This window comes from Capsicum annuum, chromosome 10 (genome assembly GCF_002878395.1).
Source record: "Capsicum annuum cultivar UCD-10X-F1 chromosome 10, UCD10Xv1.1, whole genome shotgun sequence".
In the NCBI taxonomy this organism is placed as follows: domain Eukaryota; kingdom Viridiplantae; phylum Streptophyta; class Magnoliopsida; order Solanales; family Solanaceae; genus Capsicum; species Capsicum annuum.
This window is the reverse complement of record NC_061120.1, coordinates 209,832,508-209,843,721: the sequence shown is the minus strand read 5'-3', so window position 1 is coordinate 209,843,721 and position 11,214 is coordinate 209,832,508. Positions and strand designations below refer to the sequence as shown.

General features: G+C 30.5%; 1 long non-coding RNA gene across 2 annotated transcripts; it reads left to right on the top strand.

The window, feature by feature from the left end:
• Positions 1-3,185: 3,185 nt before the first annotated feature.
• LOC107843687 lies at positions 3,186-9,574 on the top strand. 2 transcript variants are annotated; one of them, XR_007045445.1, is made up of 4 exons: positions 3,186-3,343; positions 5,195-5,402; positions 8,004-8,045; positions 8,917-9,574. It is a non-coding gene; the product is annotated as an uncharacterized LOC107843687 (long non-coding RNA). The 2 variants fall into 2 exon arrangements; XR_001666504.2 differs by having other exon boundaries at positions 3,224-3,437.
• The last annotated feature ends 1,640 nt before the right edge of the window (positions 9,575-11,214 follow it).

The following is an 11,214-nucleotide window of genomic DNA, read 5'->3' as shown; positions in this document are numbered from 1 at the left end:
TGTATGGACCCCAAAGATCCATATGTAATAGATCAAAAGGTTTAAGGCCAGAGGTAACACTAGTAGGAAATGCTAATCTGGCTTGCTTATCTAGTGGACACACACTACATTTATTGATAACACCATCCAGAGAACCATTTTTATTAGGAAATATTTTACATAGTAACCTATATGGAACATGTCCAAGCCTCTTATGCCACAGTTTTAGGTCTATTTTATCAATTATCTCTGTATTGAGCACACAATTATCTATATTACTATGTCATGGTAGTCTTTGCTTCAGTAGAAAACAAAGTCTGTTCTTTTCTCTATCAATCTCCTTTATCTTTCCACTCTAAAGATTCTAAAACACACAGAAGTTAGGAAAGAAAGTGGCATAACATTTAAAATATTTAGTAGCATGTGAAACTGACAAAAAGTTATATTTGAATTGAGGTAAATGAAACATATTTTGTATAGTGCTATTATCAGAGATACTACTAGAACCAGTGTGTGTAACAAGTGACATATCACCATTAGGTAATATGACTTTTGAGGATGACTGACTCATATATTGATCCTTTATTAAAGAGTTCAAGTCTACAATCATGTAATTTGTAGCATATGTGTCAATAATCTATTGATGTGGTTTATTGTAGACCAACAAGGCACTACCAACACCTGACATATTAGTTGCACTGGTAGAAGATACTATGACTTGATTTTGTTGTTCCAGAATTTTGCAAATCTAATTATACTGCCCAGGTGTAAACCTTGGTGGGAACATCCCATCATTTGGTACAGGATGTGAGTTTTGATATGCACCATGGGACCGAGTCTGTTGAGGCTGCATCTACCAATTTTCAACAAAATCATTATGAGCACTGGAAGCAACCTTTCTTTGCTTGAGTTTGCTATCATAGCCACCTTTGAAATCATTGAACATTCTTTGATCTCCATTTAGGATGACCAAGTGGATACCCAACTAGCTTGTAGCAGTCCATCTTATGTTAGCCTTTCATTTTACAATAATCACAAATAGCATTAAGATTGTAGTTGGAAACATAGTTTTTTTCCTTTTGATAACCATTTGGATATCCATACTTAGAGTACATTGCAACAACTTCAGTTGTATTAGAAGCAACACCAAGAAGTCATGTGGCATGAACAGCTTGAGCCACAGACTTCTAACTTTCATCACTCATGATCATGGAATATGCCATGTTAACAGTTGGTCGGGGTATCATTTACAATATTTGGCTTCTTGCTTAAGAGTATGAATCATGCAAGCCCATTAGAAACTGATATAACTTTTTCTTTTGAAGATAAGCCAAGAACTCTTTTGATTTTTTCACAGTTACAAGCAGGTGATGGACTAGTGACTCAAACTCATCTTATAAGTCTTTCATCTTAGTAAAATAGACAGAAACAGATTGAACCCATTGAGACATAGCTGCAATTTCTTGACGCAAATTATAGGTTTTTGATCCATCTAGTTTATCAAACCTTTCTTTAAGATCAACTCATATATCATAAGAACTCGAGGCATATACTACCCCTCCAAGAAGATTACTAGATACTGAATTCATCAACCTTGACAATACTATTGCATTAACTCTCTCCTATTGATTAGATAAATTAGTAGAGAAACTCTCTTTCTTCTAAGAACCATTATTCATTCCAAACTTATTTATACCTAACAATGCAATCCTAACTGCTTTACTTCACACAACATAGTTTTTACTTCCCTTTAATTGAAATGAAACAAGTAAAGTACCTGCGATATTAGTAGTGGAGAGATACATGAGATGATTAATATCCAAAGTAGTAGACGTAAACTGAAATGTAGAGTTTCCATTAGCAGTATTCACTAGAGGTACAACTAAAGTACTAATTCCATCCACACCAGTTGCAATTTCAATCAATTAGAGAGAATTTGCAAAAAATTTATCCGATTTTGATGTTCTTGAATTCAAGAATTAATGCAAATTCAACTGAGAAGTAGGATCGAAGTTGAGTGCTGATTCAACTCAATATATGCTCTGTTACCATGAAGATTAACAAGATAATGATGCTCAAATATGAGAGAAATGAGAAATACAGAGAAGTAGGAGCAGAAGAGTTCAGAGGAACAGAGAAGTAGAAGAGAAAGAAGAAGGAAAAATCATTGTAAATTAGTTTTGTATTCAATCTGATTAATTTGAGTTAGTTGTGCATGGTTGATATATATATATATATATATATATATATATATATATATTAAAAGTGTGAAGGACCTTAGAAATATTGTTTGAACTTTTTGCCATTCATTAAAAGTATTTGTTTTAGACAAAATTGTCTTTTCACTATTTTTCTAATATTTAAGATTTAAAAATTTATTAAATATTTATATTAAAATATTTTTTTATTAGAAGTCATCAAAATTAATGATACCTAATACCATATTTTATTAGTTTAAGAATTCTAAATCAACTAAAGTTGATTTTAAGAAGATTTGAAAAATCTAGAAATAAATATGAAAGCATTAGAATAAGAAAAATTTAAGAAATACCAAATTTTTAAAAGTTTTAAGTAAATAACCAAAGGTTTTCTAAGGATTTAACTTTTAAAATAAGATAAGATTTTAAATATAGAAAAAATAAAAAATAATCATACTACAAATATAGTTTGAATCGATGCATCTTTCTTAGCCTCTACTAGCAAGGAAAAGACGTACTGCAAGACATACACAAAAGTGATGATCCATTAACCATTTGAAACTCCTGGATGTATATATATGTGTGTTTATAATAAAATATATGTTATGTTTATATTATTATTGTAAAATGTAAAAGGTCTTTGGGAAGTGATTTGGATGTTTTTCACTTCATTAAAAATTTTCATTGACAAAATTGTCTAATTTTAACTAACTTCCTACAACAATATAACTAACTTCTTGAGTGTGATTGTGTAACTAACTTCTTAAATGTGATAACTAACTTTCCCTTTTTTCTTCTTTGATATATAACTTTAATCCTCAACAGGATGGTTGTTATTTATTTAATTTAAATTTCTACTATTTAGATGAGCCACTTGTCTACTATATAGAAGAGCCACTTGAGAACGGCCAATGGCAGGTTCGTAATATATTCATTATGCAAGGGTAATTATTTTATATTTTCATTCAGAAATTTGAGATTTTTACCTAAGACTTAGGCTTTACGTTTGGGTTCTAAGGGTGAATTCTATTTCTCATTTTACAGAAGGGAGCAAACAATCAAAAGATTTCATATAAAAATAGGGGCTTTGTGGAGTTCAAGTGCAAGAAATGACAAGGAGAACAAATAAGATACTATTGTGATACGCAAATAGCTTACGTCGAGAGGTAACGAATGCTATTACTTCCTGAAGGGCTCTGAGGTCCAGTTCTCACTTAAAGAAAGAGTTGACTAATCTCATATAACAACTTGGTGATAATGGTTACTTTCGTTTACTTTTCTCATCCTATACACATTTTCCTATTTCTTTTTTCTCTTGATCTTGCAATTTTCATATGCTTTTTCAGTCTCTTGCCAAATCTTCTTCTATTTAAAATTTGATATGAATATTTGGGAGTTAGATTGTAGTTATTTACCAGATACAATTGCGGTATTTGTTTGCTATTGTTTTAAAAATTGATTAAACATGTGTTTGATGGTTATTTGTGTTATGTTTCATTTATGGAAATTAGCGAAAGTTGTTTAAAGCCTCACATACTGAATTCTCTGACAGTTATGCGTGGGCTAATTAGTACAATAAGTATACTTATATAGTAATAGTCAAAGTACCATGTCTTGCTAGGATTGGGGGGATGATTTTTTTTTTTTAAATTGGTAACTTTGTATATTTCTCCAAAAGCAGTGCTTACGCTATACTAAAATCATATTTACATTATTTACTATACTATTCTGCAATCTCTTATCTAAAATGAATCTAGAACATCAATTATAGAGATAGTATCATTTGAGTACACTTGATTACATAAAAAACGTAGCAACAAAAGACAATTAAGCTTAATATTTTACATACTAATCACTCTACTCTTAAAACATCTAGCATTTCTCTTCTTCCATATAGTCCACCAAGTACTTGGAATGAAGGAAGGATTTGATCAAGTGCCTATAACCTTATGGAATATTCATTCCATTCTTTCTGTTGATAGATTTCTGTGAGTTTCTAGGTTGTTAATTGACCACTTGGAGATTCCTACTTACTTATTTGTGGGCATATTTGCCATAGAAATTCAAGTTTTTTGATGAAAAGTCAATTAGGAAGAGAATTTATGTCCAGAGAAAAATTTCTAAAAATCGTCATAGATATGCAAAAAAAGGCCAAGGTGGCTCAACAATAGTTTCTAGATGGTCATCTATGATACCGTATTTTACTTTCACCTATTATACGATTCTTCATTAATTTCTTCATCCATTTGACACTTTAAAATATTTCTAGCTGCTCAATGGTCTGATGCAATTTGCTTATCCCTAGGTGCTTGTTGAGATAATTTTTAATTTTCTGCTCGAAGGTACTTCCTATACCAGCCATGGTAGATGTAAGATGGATCTACTAATAACTTTACTACTAACTAGCTTATTTGTCTATTATCCGGAAGAGTGGATTTGGCTTTAGTTTTACTTGCATATGCTCTGTTCCTTCATGTTCTATTCCCATGTGTACAACTTGAATGTATAGCACTGTCGATGGAAACTGCTGGCCTTGGACATTTGCTTAAATGATACATATTTTAGTAAAAGAATATCCACACATACATTTTCCCGGTAGAAATTTATTGTTGATAATCTTAGTCACAATTACATACACTACATGTTCAAAGGCTACGAAATTTGGTGGTTATATGTTTCTTGTATTATCTTAACACTTGATTGATTGATCTTGATCTTAAACTCCCTGTGTAAATGTGAATCATAGCAGTCCCAATTTTCCTTTGGACATAATCCCTTTTAGCTTCTTTTCTAAAGGAAAAAGTTTGCCCTTTGGCATCTTTATTGCAAGATTGCCCTTTTATTCAGGCAATTAAATTATCACTGCATGCGCTTAATATTAATAATAACATACCCATTGTAATTCCACAAGTGGGAACTACACTCGCGCGCTTATTTTATCTTTACATTGATATTACTTGTAGTACTTGGTTTCGCCAACTAATTGATACCATTCTTGACATAACCTTATTCTCTAGGGTTGAGCAACCCTGAGAAGTAAATATTTGAAATTTCATGCAAAAGATGCTTGCTCCAAAAGTCTTGTAGATGATGATGATTAGAGGTCATTGCCGTCAAACATGGTAGCCTGACAGATTTTTAACAGATCGATTCATTCCTTTTGGTTAATGGACTTGGTCAATATTGCTGTTGGGAATTGCCTCTGCTAAACGTCACAACCATTTTGTAAGTTACCTATGCACTGATAGTTCAAGTCCATTATATAAATTACCTACGCACTGGTAGTTCAAGTCCATTTATTAAGTTATTGTGTGCAACAAGTTGAAGAAATAGTTTCCGCAGTTGTTGTTGTTGCATTTACAGATCAAAATATTATAGCTATAGGAGATTCATAGGAAGAGATTACATAGGTCGTTTGTCGCAGGGGCAAGAGCTTTTCAAGCATCTTCGATTTAATTATATCAGCTAAACTTTAACAAAATGCATCGGATTTTGTTATAATGTAAATACAATGTACATTACTAGGGGTGACAATTTGAGCCCATATTTGTAAAAAGAGTCCATTTAACCCATAATTAGTGAATTGAATCACTCATATTTCAAATGGGTAAATATGGATTTCAACTCATTTTAAAAGCTCATACAAATATGGACAAAATGGATAAAATATGGGTACCCATTTAAACACAGAGATCACCACCTATGCTTAAAATTTCAGTTTTTTTCTTTTCTTCTTCTTTTTTTCTTTCTTTTTTCCTTTAATTTGCTTTTTTTCTTTTTCATTTTTTTATTGTTTTACTCATTCCTTATAATTTCTTTTTTCTTTCTCATTTTTTCATCTATTTTTTTATTTTTATTTCTTTTTTCTTTGTATTCTTTTTTTTTCACTTTCCCCTTTCTCATTCTTATTTCATCATTCGTATTCGCTTGAAACCTACATAGACTAATAAATATAAGCTTCTAATTATCCCATTTAGCCTATATAATTCATAACATCTCTTATCAATTAAATATAATCCATGGTCTCACTCCTTTATTATTATTTTTTCTATCTTTTATTTCTCTTTCTTTTTTTGTTTTTTCTTTCTTTTTTCCTTTAATTTACTAATTTTTTCTTTCTTTTTTCCTTTAATTTACTTTTTTTTCTTTTTCATTTTTTCCATTTATTTTTTACTCGTTTCTTACACTTTTTTTCTTTCTTCTTTTTCGTTATTTTTTTCTTTTTCAATTTTATTTCTTTGCATTCTTTTTTTTTTTTTGTATTTCCGTTTCCCCCTTTTTCCTTCTTGGTTCGTCATTTTTGTCTTTTTTCTTATTTTTTTATATTCTTATCCTCATCTTTTTTTTTGTCATTGCATTTTATATTTTTTTACTTTAAATTTATTTGTATCATACTATATATTTCAAATAAATTTATTATTTGTATTTGAATAGTTTAGTTGTCAATATGTGCAATTTATCATTTGAATTTATATACAAATAAGTATATGAATAAAAATCAACATGTGTTGTGGTGCAGTGGATGAGACTGCTCCACCCTTAACTAGAGGTCGAGGGTGCGACCTTGGTTATAGAGAAAACTCTATTGGGAGCGCTGCCACCTTAATGGGCCCTGCAACGCCCGATTCAGATTAGTCGGGGCTCCAATGCAGGCACCGGACACCGGATGAAAAATAAGAAAAAAGTATATGAATTAATTATATTTTTTTGAGACTAAAATATATATGGCTGAGGATCCACATAGCTCTCGAATTATAAATGTTGGACGGATATAAATCAATATGCGCTTATGGTATTTTCGTTATTATAAAAATAAGAAGGAAACCAAAAATAGAAAAAAAAAAGTAGAAAGAGAGGTAGAAGTTAGAGATAGAAGAGAGAAAAAAGCGTAATGAAAGAATTGAAGAAAAAAAAAACAAAAAAAATCAAAAAGAAAAAATAATGAAAAAGAGAAAAGGAAAAAGAAAAAAGATGATGGTGAAAACAAATATACTGAGTGGTTACGATATTTTAGTCATCATCCATAATTTGTACTCGACTTAACCATGTTCTTCGAAAATAAAAAAAATATAAAACATAAAATACAATTAAAACAGAAAAAAATGAGAAAGAAGTAAAAACAAAAAAATAAAAAATAGAAAAAAAAGGAGACTAAAAAGGAAAAGGAAAAAAAGAAAAAAGAAAGAGAAACAAAGGGAAGAGGGTAGAGATAGAAGAGAGAGGAAAGAAAAGAAATGACAAAAAAATGAAAAAAGAAAAAAAAAAAAAGAAAACCGGAGGCTACATATAGAAGAGAGACAAAAAAAACTAAAAAAAAATGGAAAAAAAATCAAGTTGATATGATATAGAAGTTTTAAGTTTTTGATTCAGGAGTTAAAGTGGGTTGAAATCATTCTTACCCAATCCATATTTAACCAAATCCATATTTTTTCATATTTATATGGGCGGATTGCAATCCAAATCATTTTTGCTCGATCCATATTTAACCCATCCAAATCCAATTCAATCCGCTCATTTGCCACCCCTAGTTATATACCACATAAAAGGAGATCAGAAGGCAACCATCACAGAGAATTGTGGATCTTAATGTGGCAAACCAGCTTGTTAAAGAAAGCAAACAAGAGAGCTGGTATCTGAGAATCAAGATGAACAAAACTACTTATCGAATTTAACTGCGTGTCTTGAACTTTATTTTTCAGAATACACGTATCAATTCCTCAATTCCTACACCTACCCACCTGTTTTCTTCATAATAAATTTAATAAGTCTATTCTCTTTCCTCTGGTTTATATTTCTTCTTATGTATTCTTGTGCATGTGTGTGCAGTGTATATAAAAAGAAAGAGAAAGCATATGTAATGTCTACCAGGTATGTCTCTTTGTTTTCAATTTTTAAAATGAATGACAAAGAAAAGTTAGTTAAATAAATTGAAACGGAAGGAGTAATAAGCTCGTCTTTTCAAATAAAGTTGTATAGTATTTGATTAAGCATACTACTCCGTTCTTTGGGGTTAATTTACAGGCTTGACTGCTGTTTTTGTTTCAACATTTCTTTCAATAATTTGCTTATATGAACTCTTAATTACTTGTTAGAAGTTGATTGGAGACCTAATTAAGAACATATTACGTTGTTCAACATCTTTTCTTTTGTTTAATCAACAAATTTAAGTTTCTATGGTAAAAAAAAAGTTTTCAAATATATATAAAAATAAAATAAAATTCCTTATATAGTAGAATTGGAGCAAGAATTCTGTTTTTAGCACACTGACACAGATAATATTCCATACAGTAACCAAGTTGATTCTGCTTCTTGAGACCACCTATGGTGACGAGTCGTGATGATGATGGTGTCCTCACTCAATTACAAACAAGTTGAAACTGATAATATGAATTTTTGTAAACCATGTAGCTTCAATATTTAAATTCTATGTAGTTCTATGTACTTTCGTGTGACTTAAATGTTTTGAGTCATGAAATTAGTTAATGTTCTTTGCGTCATGGTGGATAACCTACATCACATTCCTACAAGATACTTTGAACACCAACTTACCTTATCTATAAGATTTTCGGAACATAGCAGTGGTTCAAAACATTTCAATATCTATATTTATAAGTGTTTCGCCTTTGAAAAAATGATCCAAGACTTCTTTGTTAATTGAAGTATATATCTTTTATTTTAGATTTTGTATGAAATAATCCTATGAATATTAATCTCACATCTTCTCTATCTTTTGTAACAGGTCTTAATCTTATCATTAGCAATCAAAATAACCGACTACACGATGCATCACACTTCCCTAACATATGGAGAAAAAATATCTTATAAAACTTCACTCCTTAGTAAGTACCGTCAAATACTTATTATATAAAAATTTATCATTTTAAGTACCGTCAAATAGTTATTATATAATAAGTTATAATTTTAAGTCAATTCATATTTATATTTACATTTATATTGACTTCTTTTTGTTTTCATCTATTAGGACTGATCTATTTTTTAAGATGTGCTTCTATTTCAGTCTTTTGGTCTTGATTGTTTCTTTGTCCCTTCTTTGAGGAGATCAGTTGTGGTCGGAATGAGCCACACTTTAATTAACTTAACTGAAAGTGATAGACATGGTGTACTATGTAGTGATAGACATGGTGTACTATATAAAGTAAGTGTTGTCCTCACCAGTCTTTGATGCAATTTGGTGAACACCGGTGTTAAGCTTTAACATCTGAGACATGGAAAAATTGGCTTACAACTGTTGACACATAAAATTTGATATGGTCAAGCAACTTTTGTGCGGTGTTTCTTAAAGACAATGCTATATTATGGGAATCTCTCAAACTAAGAGAAGGCTTAACCAGCTGATGTTTGCAATGAGGGCTATTAGTATTTCGCAAGTGAAGAAAGAAATGATACAGAAAGGCCAAATATGTTGTTAATTGGCATGGCAATGGCTACTCAGTAATGACAATATGATGCAGGAGTAGCCTAAAACTTCTATTTTGTATGATCTGTACTTTCATATATGTGCACCATGTTGATTTTTTCTTGTAATGTTGATGTTGAAGGACCAGAACCATCCATACAGTTGAGATTTGGTTCTTTTCCCCGACTTTTGAATTGATGAGATTGAAATACAATATCATTTACATTTGATTCTCTCCTCACAATCTTGACTGTCCTTATGTTGAAGGTTAGATGTTGAAGATGGGAAAAGTATCTTGAAATGCAATAAAAGCTAAGCACTTAATGCTTGCGACTCGCCCAACCTTCGCAACAACAGTAAAGTTGTCCAAAAAAAATGAAAACCCCACTGGTCAAGATGTTTTCCATCCTTACAGTGTAATTGACTACATCTCTGCATTGTATTAGTTTTGTTTCCGTTTTACTCACATTATCAATATGATTATGTTTTAAAATTATTACTGAATCAATTTTCTCTTTTAATTATCATGAATATATTTATTTACACAAGCTCAAACATGTAAGCTATTGCGTTGGGCCCGTGCTCAGCATTGTGTGATTAACGATTAGGTTCCATTGTTACCTTTTTCTCCTCATTTTGATTTATTATTTAATAATATTATTTGATTTTTTATTCTATCTTTTTCTAGTAGCTCTATCTTTATAAGGTTATTTTTAAATTATGGATATATAACATTATATAATGAAGAAAAACAATAGAATATATTTAAATATTATATTTATTAAAATGAAGTAACAATATAACTCCCTCGTTTAAAAAAGAATGACTTACTTTCCTTTTTAGTCTGTTTAAAAAAGAATGACTCCTTTTTTTCATCAACTTTTTAATTTCAACTTTCCACGTGACATGTTTAAAACCACAAGATTGAATGACATTTTAATACGTTTGACATCTCTTTAATTTAAGACTACCAGATTCAAAAGTCTTTTTAATTTTCTTAAACTTCGTGTCAAGTCAAACTAAGTCATTTTTTTTGAAGCGGAGGGAGTAATACAATACATTATAAACAATCTGCAACAATTATCCAAACAAAGTACAAAAGGGCAGTCTGGTACGGTGCAGCTTTTGCTATGCGAAGAGTTCGGGAAAGAACCGATCACAAGAATTTATTATATGCAGTTTTACTTTATATTTTTAAGAGTTTATCTACAAGACTTGAACCCGTAACTTCCTAATTTACATGACTAACAACTTTACTCATTACTTCAATGTTCTCCTACAATTATCCAAATCGTGTGTCAAGGAAGAAATGAAGCGTCAAAAAGAGAACAAATAGTAACCTTCTGCCTTCTGCTCAATTAGAAAGAACAAAATGACGAAACACATATAGTAATTCTTATTCACTCTTGATTTAGAATATGAATTTATATTAAGTAAATTTAGCTGCTTAATTAAATACTCCTTCCAATGCATAAGTTGTTAGAAGGTGGTTTGGTGGTGGGATAAATTCAGTAATTCAGTGACTAATTTTATCTCGCTTTTGGTGTGTAGCATTAGCTAATTTAAAATTACTTTGTCTTAGTATTTATATCAAAATAGTGAAATTACTATTTCATAGGA